The sequence below is a fragment of the Rhea americana genome, unplaced genomic scaffold (assembly GCF_003343005.1).
Source record: "Rhea americana isolate MKP2758 unplaced genomic scaffold, rheAme1 scaffold_134, whole genome shotgun sequence".
Lineage (NCBI taxonomy): Eukaryota > Metazoa > Chordata > Aves > Rheiformes > Rheidae > Rhea > Rhea americana.
In genome coordinates, this window is record NW_028185417.1 from 761,139 (window position 1) to 772,265 (window position 11,127).

General features: G+C 39.8%; 1 protein-coding gene across 1 annotated transcript in view; it reads left to right on the top strand.

Moving 5' to 3' along the window:
• The window catches only part of TIAM2 (TIAM Rac1 associated GEF 2), a 180,234-nt gene that overhangs the window by 29,885 nt on the left and 139,222 nt on the right, over positions 1–11,127 (top strand). The window contains exon 2 of the mRNA XM_085297988.1: positions 6,795–6,948. The gene's annotated coding sequence lies outside the window, so the exon portion shown is untranslated. The remainder of the gene's footprint in view (positions 1–6,794; positions 6,949–11,127) is intronic.

The following is an 11,127-nucleotide window of genomic DNA, read 5'->3' on the forward strand; positions in this document are numbered from 1 at the left end:
TTTGCATTTTTGCTTGGAAAAGATAACACAAACAACTATTAAAAAAAAAAGACAAAAAACTTCTCGTTGTGTTTTGTGGTGAATAGTCATACAATGTAAAGTTAGAAAAAAATCATTAGATTTCCCAAGAGTGAATTTTTCTGTCAGGCAGACCTTTTTTTCCATTAACTTTTTGTATCTGCAGTTTCATTCCCAAACAGTAGTGCTGTTGAGGATCTCTCTTGGGGTGCTCAGTCTGCATTCTGACAGAGAACGGTGCTTCTGTTGCTTTAAGCTCACAGTGTTGCTTTATATAGATATGGCATGGTTTATAGTGTTGCTTTAAATACACAATAAGAGAGTTCATCTCTATTTCAGACAATGTTTGCGACTGATCTCTGCCTGGCTGAGGAAGTTTATTTTCTTAAGTTGCTTCAGTACAAAAATGTCCCCAAATTGACAGGCTCAGGCTGGTGATGAGGCCTCTCGCTCTCATTCTCTCTCTCTTCCCTTCACCACTGGAAAGCTGTGATTGACCACAAATAGATCAGGCTCAGTTCTGGTATTTCTGTGTCCCTTTTCAATCAATCGCCCTCTTTTTAAGTCTGCGCCACTGAACTGATCCATGAGGATTGACGAGGCTATGGGAAGCCTCTGTAGGATTTAGCTATTGGCCCTAGCCACTTGCAATAGCTTGGGCTTATTTGCTTCTCTCCATAACTTCTTGATTATGAAATAACCTTGAAATAAAGGATTTTAGGAAAAAAGTTTTCACCAACAGGCAAGTGACACCAGAGAAATGATTCACAAAGGATTGATCCTGGGTACTCTTAAAGTGCCGTACCGGTGTACCAACAGTTTTCTCTCTTGACTCCTGCTAATGTCACATAGTAATGATTACGCATTAAGTTGATAGAGGCCAATGGAAAAATCCTCTGTGTACCAGAAGCTCTACAGGACTCTGATGTGTCCTGCGTGCAGGCTTGTACTTTCAATAAAGTGTATTAAGTACTAGCAGAAATACATACAGGAGAAGAGACAACATGAGGCATGTAATTAAGGCTGCAGAAGAGAAGGCCCTGCTGTTGCCTTGCTGCCCTGCTGAGCCTTGCTGCCCAGTCTTCCCCATGTCTGCCTTCCTCATGCCTCTTTCTGGTGACTGGAAGAGGGAATTGGTTGCTCCTGCATGTAAAGCTGAGGTGCCTACCCCTGCTTCTTATAGGAGTGGACTGACAAGTAAAGAGAATTTCCTGGATGACAGGAAAAGGAGCCAGAGGTTTATCTGCTTGAATTCACCTGGAGATCTGCCTTTCTGCATCTAGACCTGCAGGAAGGAGATACTTTCCACTTAGTCACAAGTGGGACAGTTGGCAAGGAGATCATACCATGAGCATGCCTTCTGTTAACATGTGGAGGTCAGGAGGGGTTTTTCATGAAAAGATAAATTTAGCCAGCCCTTCTTGCTGTTCAGAGTATCAGCAGGTAGAGCTGTGACCCTAAGGAAAGATGAAACATGGGTTTCACCAAACTAAGGGCAATGTGAGTTGCAGCATATAGGCATGGTCAAGGAATGGTTACCCTTTTTCAGGGATAAAAGACTTGGAAGCAGGATATAGGCCAGTGTGCAGCTGGATAGTTCTGTTGAAGGTTGAGAGCTTAAAAAAAAATGGTCGCAGTGGAAAAGGGGAGAAGTGAGGAAACATCTAAAAAAGAACGTTTTACTTTCTGTCCTGAGATGGGATGCTGAAACCCACTTCATGACTGCAGTTTTTTGGCAGGGCTCTGCAAATGGATCTGGAACCTCCAGCCTGAGGTTACTTATTTTTTTAAAAAACACAGTAATTTAAAGAAGTTAAATAGATGGCTGAGAAATACAAGGTAAGAAAATGTGCATTTTCCTTTTTTTAAAATAAAAAGTGTTGCAGAGTATAATAGTAAAGTTTTTTTTTGTTGCTGTTTTGCGGGGTTTTTTTTTTTTTTTTTTAGAAGTTGAATGAAGAATAAAGCAATTTAATCCAGAACTAATTGATGCATATTTCTCTGGAGTGGAATGATCTCTGTTAAATCACACCTTCTCCAGAGTGATTCGAGTGGATTAATCAATGATCATCCTTCTAATTAAAACTACTGAGCAGAGAATCAGAAGCTTTAGGTGATGATCATTAGTTTTCCATAGAATCAGTGAATTAAAGGTAAAAGAGATAACAAGTGGGGCTTTTTAATTTTTTTTAATAGGAACAAAAAAATGTTAGGGAAATAATACTTTTGCAGTTTTATGCGTATGTTGCCTCTGAAACTTGAATCCTCAGTAAAAAAGAAAATTATACGTTGAAGTACTTTCAGAAGTGTATTTTGAAAATAACAGAACGGGTGGGGAAAGAAGTGCTATTGAGAATCTCCAAAGTGCATACCTACTTGATTCAATTCCGACAGAACAGTTGGTGTAGATCTGCATGTAAAGTTTTCCAAAAAAAAAAAAAAAAAAAAAAAAAAAAAAAAAAAAAAAAAAAAAGGCCACACTGAAGGCCCAGGAAAGTTCAACTTCTTTGCTGGGAAAGCTTCCTCCTCCTGGGCAGAGTTGCATACTGTGGTACACGCTTACCTTTGTGGATAGGCTGACTGTATGTGCTGAGTATGGGATCTGAGGAAAGCTGAGTTTACTGCCCGTGAGCAGAATGGGCTTAGTGCATCACCAGTCAGCCTGGGTGCCCAGGACTCTTGCTGCATATTGAATATATGCTCATCTACTCTTATACCTGTCTAGTACATTTGCACATTTGGAGTGATGTGATGATGCTGAAAGGGTTGTGGGGTTTGCGAGTCTGTTTTTTTTCTTTTTTTCTCTTTTTTTTCCCAGTAAACAGAAAAAGCTTTCTGGGATAATCCATCTGATTTGCACACACTATTGCCAACTTTCTCCAGCAGGGAGGGGAGAGAAAAAGACAGGAAAACCACGTGCAGCGAACCGATAGTCTTTTTTTTTTGCAGAAGGCTGCCTGCAGCTCACGGGCTGTTGGTTGAATGCAGCTGGCGCAGCAGCAGAAGAGATTTAAATCTCTCTCCTGTTCTGGTGGTCAAAAGGCCAAGGGCTGGATCTATACTGCGCATAACTCTTCTGGTCAGCTGCTTGCAGTGTGCTTTGTGCAATGGCACTCTGCTGTCATTATTTTGTCTAGTAAGCAACTAGCTCTTCAGGGGAACCACGTGAGCAGTTTTCCCTTTGTGGTTCCTTTCCATCAGACCTGTGGGGGTTTGGTAGCGTCTCATACCTCTTTTAAGACACAGGAGATGTATCGTAGCTGGAACGATGAAGGCTGTTTTCTGAGCTGCTCAGCACCTGGTCATCATTCACTGACTTTAACCAGGGCTGTAGCTTGTGCTGAAGATGTGTGGCAACCTAGCAAAAGAAAGCAACCAGTATTCACTGTCTGCTTGTGCAGATAGTGCCTGTACTGAATCAGTTTGTCAGGTCCTTCCCAAATAGCAGCTGAGGAACAGCCTACCCTATATAAGTTGAATATTACTACCGAATGTATAACGTAACTCACTGTTGTTTTACAAGAGAGATGAAAGTGTCCATGGTGCATTTGTTCCAGTAATGTCTTTACTTTAATGCCATACCAGTTAGCCATTTCTTGGTATTTATTTTTGTTTACCATCTTACTGAGCAGGAAAATGAAAATGTGAGTACAAGATCAACAACCAACTCAAGTTATAGTACCACAGCACTAAAATAGTCTAACATATTCAGTTAAACATATTCACAGATATGCCTACTCATTTGTCCTACACTAAATGGCAAACACTATCATTCTGTATTTTTCATGTTAAATGCACAAGGCTTTGTCATCTTTAGCGTGCAGAAGAATAGAATTGCATTTCAGATATGAGTGTCCAGGTGACTGTTACGAAAGTTTAATTGTTAATTTGTAATTGCCTTTTAATTATTCTTCCTCTTTTTTTTTAATCTTTCTTCATTTTTTTGAAACATAAAATTTTTTTTGAAGATTGGTTCCTTAACAGGCAGTTCACTCTGAATAGAATTTTAATGAGAACACTTGATATTAAAAGACTTGTCCTAAGAAAGGGGAAAAAGGAGTGAATCAGTGTTGTAAAGTTATTGATGTAAGAATGCCTGGTTCCTTCTGGACTGTGCTATAAAAAGATATTAGAATGAGTAAACCTTTGTATGTATGTAACATGCTACCACTTATTCTGAAGTCTATAGATATTCCTTATTTTTAGCTTTCTTGTTCAGGCCTCTGAAGATAAAGGAAAATGGGAATCACAGAGCTGGCAGAGAGTTGCATTGCTGGCAAGTGTGCATTCTTTGTGGCAACACTTTCTTCAACACTTAATGGACTTTTTAGGGGGAAACATTGTGGCTCCTTTTTAGAGTTAGTTTGCTGGGAGCAGGGAGTCCTGGAAGTACTTCAGAAAAACTAGTCCTCTTCCCTGACCAGTAAGTATTTTTTGAAGAGAGGAGGATAYAGTCCTTAAATCTGTCATTATGATTTGACTGCTAGAGGGATATTGTACTACTTTGCCATAAATTCTTTCCWTCGTATCAAAAGTAATGCAGCATCTGCCTGCTATAAGCATTGTGCTCTCGTCAGTTCCTGCCCAGACTGAATTGTTTTAGCTGTACATTTACAAATATTGGGTGACCAAGATTTATTTTTGTGAGGTTACCATAGGTGCAATCAGCTAACAGCCAGCTACATTTCTACTGTAGTTATGGGTCGGAGAAAATGCAGGGGAGTCATGTTTGTGTGTGAGGGCAGAATTTACTCTGCATTGGTAAAATTACATACCTCTACTGATGCAGGTCTTGCATGTAGCATCGTACTGGATCTTGCAGTGTGCTTGCTCCTTGCCTTTCAAAGCTGCGGACAAGAAGCCCATCTGTGAAGAGCTGGATATGTGGTGCCAGTAGGCAAAGAACATAGAAGGAGAAGGTGCACAGCTAGCTGAGGGATTTTGTGTTGGGAGGAGAGCAAGCTCAGCTCTTGAGTTTTAGCTGCTGGTATGCAGGAACTGGGCACTATGGAGAAGGAGGAGCTGTGTCTCTTGGAAGAGCACAGCTATGCCATGCCACTGGGTAAGAGAAGTAAGTATGTTTAAAAAGTATGCATCAGCCACGGTGGCAGCCAGAAGAGCTGACCATACTCTCACCCGCTGAATGACACTATGGACTTTGTGACAGAAGGTATTTTTTTACTGCATGGATCAATGCAGTTTGGATAAACTCTGTCTTGGCACTTGCAGCCCTACTCTGCAGCACCTGACTATGTCTCTGGTGATGATGAAAGTTTTGGTGGTGTGTATTTAAAATGTTCTGTGTAGATAAATCTTCTTCCCCAACAACAAAGCTCTGTTTTGCATTTGGAAGTTTACAAGTGGTTTTATGGTAAAACTGAGAACAAATATTACTTAAACCTTATTACTCACATTTCCTTTTGGGTGTAACTTGCAGATTGATACTGCTTTTTGCTTTGTTGGCCCATTGTTAATTTGTCCCACTTGTACTTGGTTTTGCAGCTTGCATTATTTGCTGTTTTGTCTGTGTGTTATTTTTAATGGGACAGCCTTGCTTTCACTGAAGTCAGTTTGAGCCTGCTTCAGGGTAGGAACACGTTCTAATTCCAATGAATAATCCTGTAAAAAGAAAACTTTCAGCATTTTATTGCCTTATTTTTCTCCTTGAGAACTTTATGTGGGAAAGTAACCCTGAGTTTCTGTTTTACATGTTTACATGTTACTTTTTAATTGAGACTCTATTTTGTTGTATGCTGACTGTATCACCAGACTCTTCAGTAAGATCTGCTTTTTAAAGCAGAAGTACAATAAAATACTTGTTCTGGTTTTAATTCTGTAGTAGTATGTCCATTTAACTGCTGTAGAAAAAATGGTATTTTTGTGACAAGGTGCTGTGCACCACAAAGAAGCTGTTGAAAATCAGCCATGCCAATCACAGAAAATATTATAATACACCTTGCAACATTGAMAATGACAGAATTTGTAGCAAATGAAGTTATCTTTGCCAGCATTTAGGAACTCGGTTAGAGACCATCTTCAGTGTATTTGCATTAAACAAGTACAGTGGTTATATCTTCTATCTTATCTTTTTGAGGTGGTGTGGGCAAAAGAGCAGCAGATTAGTCCATTTGCTTTAAAACAAGTGTTTTTTCAGAGTTTTATTCAGTTGGTGCAAGAAAAATTCCACAGGAGTTCTCTGTATCTAAGATGACTTTTTTGTAGATGTTGTGGCTGAGGTTTGGTAGCCTACCCAGAACTAGGCTGCAAGATCTTTGAATACAAACATACAGGAACAGATCCAAAAGATTTTCCGAAATGTACCCCTGTGTGGGACGCAGTCCTCTTGTGGCACCCAGGCACTGCTCTGCGTTAGTGTCTCAGCAGTAGCAAAGGGACCGTGATGGCGCTGGCCCTTTTCCTGCACCTCTTCCCTGGTTGTGTTAGCTGGATCAGGGATACGGGAGTTGCCACAGGATGGACCCTCCCTTGGGGCAGCTCAATACAAATTCCTGTTAAGCACATGTTGCAATTTGTCGTACCACCAGTTTCTAAGCTGACTTTGGATGGGGAAGGAAGCTTTTAGTTGCTGTGCCTGAGCTGTCCGCACAGAATGTGTCAGTGATGTGCGAGATGTTTCTAGCTGCTCTTTTTGCATGTGTAGTTGTTGGCTTTGCATGTGAGATATTAATGATTTAGTTGGCAGTGGTCCAGAAATAAGGTTATTTCTAATGCAACTGAGCATACACATGTTAACAAAACTGTTTTTATTTTTTCAGGCTGTCAGCTCTGCAAAAAYAGAGAATTCCAGTAAAAATTCTTCAGCTTATGAAGCAGCAAGGCCAATGTTAAGAAACACACCCCATCCTTTGTGCTTCTACTCCAGGATGCAGTGGGAAGCAAGGCATGCAGAGAGCAAATAAATTATGCAAGGTTTGTTTGTTTTTATTTTGTTGGTTTATGTATTTTTGAATATATAAATTGAGTTATGAAAGAGTTATAGGCCAAGGTCCAGACATCACTAGCTTAAATTTCACTTTAGTCCTTGAGTCTTACATTTCATATTGGCTAGGTGCCTTTGAAGGCTTAGAGGCAACCAACAGTGAACACCAGCACTGAAGGAAATGTAGCCTATCTGAATTCGGTTTCTCTCTAGGCGCTGATCCAAATCTTAATGCCTTGACTTCAAAATAGGTTATATTTACAAAACTTCAGTGCAGACAAGGGTTCAAGTCTGTAAATAGCATAGATGCAGTTTTCTATATTTAACTTAAGAAGGAGAGGGAGGGGTTTAGGCTTTTTCCTGCCCAGCTATTATGAGTGTTATGATGTGGCAGATGCCTTACAGTTTCTGGTGTAATCTGCATCATTCCAGAATCAGAGAGAAAACAGCCGGCAAAGAGATGCACTACTCCTGATCTCTCACTGTCTCCAAAGCACAAAGCAGTGCTAGATTTCAGTTCTGGTGATTGTCTAATGTCTTTCTGCTCTAGTCACAGGTTTTATGCATGGCATATGACAGAGAGACTCCTGCAGAAGGTTTGAAAGACCTGGCGCATTTGGGGGCAAGTTTCTCCCACCATAGTTAGCTTTAGCATGTGAAACAAAGGGGTTATTTTAGAGATTTTTAAAAGGCTCGATCGTGGTGGTTTATAAACAGATGATGGGAGAGTGCCTGTTCAACTCTTCCTTATTTTGAACTGCTTCAGCAAGTGGCTTCAATACTATGATCTGTAAAAGGACTGGAGCACTATGGGCTACTAGTTAACTCAAAATACACCTGTGTTCGAGCTTAGTAGCAGGAGCCCACTGCAGAACCCTAATAAATTCACTTTTTAAGAAGTGCAGCCCTTTGAGCAGTTCTGCAAATCATGAAATCCTAGGAAAGAGGGTGGGATGTGAATGCATCCAAGTTTGTCTGAGGTGATCTTAAACACTTCCACTGTGTGGTGGGTGTAGTTTCAGAAGGATTCTGTCCCTTTCAGTGCTATGATAGGATTGCTTTTTCTCACCTGGCAAAGAGCTCGATTTGAGGCAAATTGAGGGTGAATAAGCAAGGGAGGAGTTTGATACCCGCTATGCAGGTGACTCTTACTTAGAGTTGATTGATATTAAATCATATTGGAACAGTAAAAAACATTTTTACGTTCCATTAACTTTTTTTTTAACACTTGCCTTTTAAAAAAATCACTATATAATGGAACTTTACTACATTTTCTAATGACTTTAGAGTTCTGTAAGTTGAAAGGAACTTAGGGCACCAAAAACAGAGGAATTCATAGGCACAACCTCTGCATTTGCTGTAATCTGGTTAGCAGAGTACCTGACTTCATAAAAGAATGCTTTTATGAAACAGCTAGGCTATTTTTAATACTAGCTTTTAAATTCAGGATATTATATAAAAGCACATTTGTGAGTTGTGCAAGTGTCAAGCGGTTTAGAAGCTTCTCTGAATCTTGGAGCTTTTCCTCCTCAAAAATGAAAAAATACAACCCCCAAAATAGCCAACTTTTTTTTAAAGGATGGCTGTGATGCTGTGGCATTATGATTAATATAATTAGATTTATTGTTCAGATGCACTGTTCTGTGCTGTATTGTCTCAAATTAAAAATGCCACTGACATTTATACACTGCAGCATTTRCAAAAGTTGTTTTTGTAATTTACTTTTTTTCTGTTTAGTCTGTATTGATAACAGGAAATACTATGTTCTATAATCAGGTCTGGTAAGAGTAATAGCTGTTGGGAGACTCTAGGATTGGGAACCACAGACAATACTGTATGTTTTTGCCATGATTCAGTCCTGTGGGGTAGATGCACTATTTATTGACTTGTAAGTTCTTGCAATCTGTTCACAGTTTGTGCACTTTGTTTCATTTTAATTATGACCATCTACAGTTTTCCAAAAATCAGTGAAAACCTAGCCTGAGTTTGTCAGTGGGAGAAGGTGAATCTCACTAAAATATGAAGATGGTTTGAAGATATGGAAGAGAAAATTATGGCATACTAATTGCTAATGATAAATGTACCAAAAGCATTCTAAAATTATAAAGCAGTGTGGTGCATTAAAGCATTAATTTGCATTTTGGCTAAGGTGTAGCTGCATTTTTGGGCTGTCCTTTTAATTCTCCTGTTAATTACCTACTGACCAGTTTCTCGGGTGAAAGCAGCAGGGAGCTGAGCCTGCAGCAGTTCCCTGACGTGGTAGTTTCTGTCAGACAGAGCAATAGTTGTTTTGAAACCTGGGATCGGTGGCTGTTATGCCAGTAGACAGACTTGAACAGAAATTAATTAAAAAGTCCAAGATATTGAATAAAGATCACAAATGCCATCTGTTCAGTTTTATAACCTGAAATTACTCAGTGAATCACAATACCAAGCTTGATTGTTTCTACATTTGTGTTAAGCTGATTTTTTTTACAGCAGCCAACCCATATATAAGAAGAGTTTTTCAGACTCTGGTAGTATTGATTCGCATTTGGACTTCATTGATTATTTCATCCAAGTATGTTCTGGATATATAGATGGTTTAAAAATTGGTCTCATGAGTAAAGCATTGATACCCGGTAGGCCTTGTCCTGATTTATCTCCTTAGAACTTGCTTGAAAAAGGCAACATAAGCTTGATACTAGTAAGGTCTCTGGTAATGTGCATTTCCTAGGTATCCTGCCCTGCACTTACAGCAGAGCAGCCCTTGCATCTGAGGGCTCCTGGTTCCTTAGACTGAAGAACCTGCTTTCCATGAGCTTGATTTAGGCTTCAAAGCATCGGTCTGCCCTTGGGCTTCACTCAGGTGCGCTCACACACACACACGCATGTGTGTGCACACACACACATGCACGCTACATACCCACTTTTAAGTTGTCCTGGAGAGTGATTTGTTGTGCATGTGCAAGATGTAGAAAGTACGAATTAGGAAGAAAGCTCATTATTTTGAGATAGACATATTGTGATGGTAATAGTGAAGTACTTCACTGTATGTTTTCATGCTGGGTCTTCAAGTGGTCGTGTAACCGAAGGAAGATTGACATCTGATTTTTCAGAGGAATACCCTTTGAAGCAAAGCTTATGTGAGATAAGTAGGTTGTTGTGTGCTTGCTTTAATGGCTGTTTTAATTATGGCCTAGTATTGCTGGCATATGCAGCAAGACTGTGGACTCAGATGTTCGATTAAGATATGATCATAACTCCATCTGTAGACTCTTGCAACAAATTGTTCCTAAGTTTTTAAAGTAATTAAAAACAAGGCTTTATCTGCTTTCCAAATGAAAGTCTTATTCATGCGGTTGATCAGATGAGAGAATGTCAAACAAAAGTCTGTGGACCCGGGAAACCCCCCCACAAAACTGATTTTCAATAGAACTACCTGGAATGTAATCAAATGTAAAGAGAAGGATATGCACCAGTGCGTTCACATAAACCAAGGGATAGAGCAGTCTTAAAAACTCTTTCCATGACGTTTAATTTCAGTGCCAACAATGTCTATTCAGAAATCACGTGAAACAAGATAAGGACATAGTCGAAAGAAACTTTGTGGCAGTTTGGGCAGTCCCCTGTGACTACTTTTCAGCTGTAGTCTAGAAGAGCTGAAAGGTTCAAAACAGGCTGAGGAAGCAAAAGCAAATGTCAGTGTGCTGAGGGAAGCCCTGTGCCTACCAGTTAAGCTTTGTATTTAGGAAATAATTTCTTACTGATAGGCAACAGCCTTGTGGCCAGTTTGTTGTTACGTAAACTGAATAAACKTAGAGCCATGTTACTGATTTCCTAAACAAACAAACAAAAAAAAATTGGTATATGCATTTTTTTCAGTGTAACTGGGAAGGAAGCCCTAAGGACTTCAAGTTGAAATAGTGTTTCTATTTCCACTGTTTTGTAGGCAGTAGGTACAATTAGTCGTCTCTTCTAGATATGCATCAATTTATCAGCTGCCTCAGTGTTGCTTAGGATCTTTCTTGTGACTTGTTCCTCCAGCACAGCTCAACTGTCCAATCAGCATAGATCATCAGACTTGCTAAGAAGACAACAGAAATTGGGTGTGCCTGGCAAAGTTTAATGATGCAGCCGTGCAGCAGAAGAGCAGTTACCCCTGTTGTATACATTCAGTTTGACACTTT